This window comes from Carlito syrichta, unplaced genomic scaffold (assembly GCF_000164805.1).
Source record: "Carlito syrichta isolate Samal-C Ts95f unplaced genomic scaffold, Tarsius_syrichta-2.0.1 Scaffold308818, whole genome shotgun sequence".
In the NCBI taxonomy this organism is placed as follows: Eukaryota; Metazoa; Chordata; class Mammalia; order Primates; family Tarsiidae; genus Carlito; species Carlito syrichta.
In genome coordinates, this window is record NW_007252914.1 from 131,857 (window position 1) to 132,748 (window position 892).

The window sequence follows — 892 nt, forward strand, 5'->3', positions numbered from 1 at the left end:
CTCAGGCAATCCACTCACCTCAGCCTCCCAAAGGCGCGGGATTACAGGCTGAGCCACCGAGCCTGGCTTGCCTGGCTTTTTTTACCTCCGCCTTCCTCACCTCCTCCCCCCACCCCAGTGTTTCCTGGGGTCACCGTTTTCCCAGTTCCCAACTTTCAAGATCTTGTTTTCCTTCTTAACATTGGGATGTGCGTGTCCTAGAACTGAAGCTCCCTGCAGCCAACTGAATATATATTCCGCACACCCCCCCATAAGCAGAGGGGCCCGCCTCTTTTTTAAATGCTCCAAGGAGGCCTGCAACCTCTACACTGTGAAGTCCTAATGACCACTTGGAAGAGCCGCTGCTGTAATTTTAGTCCACACCCTCTCCTTTGTCCACAACCGAAAGAGTACAGCCTTTCCTCCTACCGGTCCTGAGCAGCTCTTGGGCTTTCGTTCAGGTTAGGTCGTGCTTTATTACAGCAACTCATCAAGTTTTGATGAGTTTTGTGCCATTTTGTGCCAGGCACCAACCAGGTGGTTTGTTTCGTTTTGTTGCTCTTGGTTTTTTGAGTCGGGGTTTCACTCTGTTGCCCAGGCTGGAGTGCAGTGGCATGATCACAGCTTACTATAGCCTTGACCTCCTGGGCTCAGGTGACCCTTCCGCCTCAGCCTCTCGGGTACCTGGGACTACAGGTGCGCACCACCACACTCAGCTAATTTTTTTATTTTTTGTAGAGACGAGGTCTCGCTAGGTTGCCTAGGCTGCTCTCGAACTCCTGGGCCCAAGCAGTCTTCCTGCCTCGGCTTCCCCACCGCACCCAGCCCAACTGGGTGTTTTATACACATTATCTCTTTTTTTTTCTTTGAGTTGGAGTCTCACTCTGTCGCCCAGACTGGAGTGCAGTGGCCG

At 52.5% G+C, this 892-nt stretch overlaps 1 protein-coding gene across 1 annotated transcript in view; it reads left to right on the forward strand.

The window, feature by feature from the left end:
* SPTBN2 (spectrin beta, non-erythrocytic 2) overlaps positions 1-892 on the forward strand; it is a 54,440-nt gene that overhangs the window by 14,482 nt on the left and 39,066 nt on the right. The gene's annotated exons all lie outside the window — the stretch shown is intronic.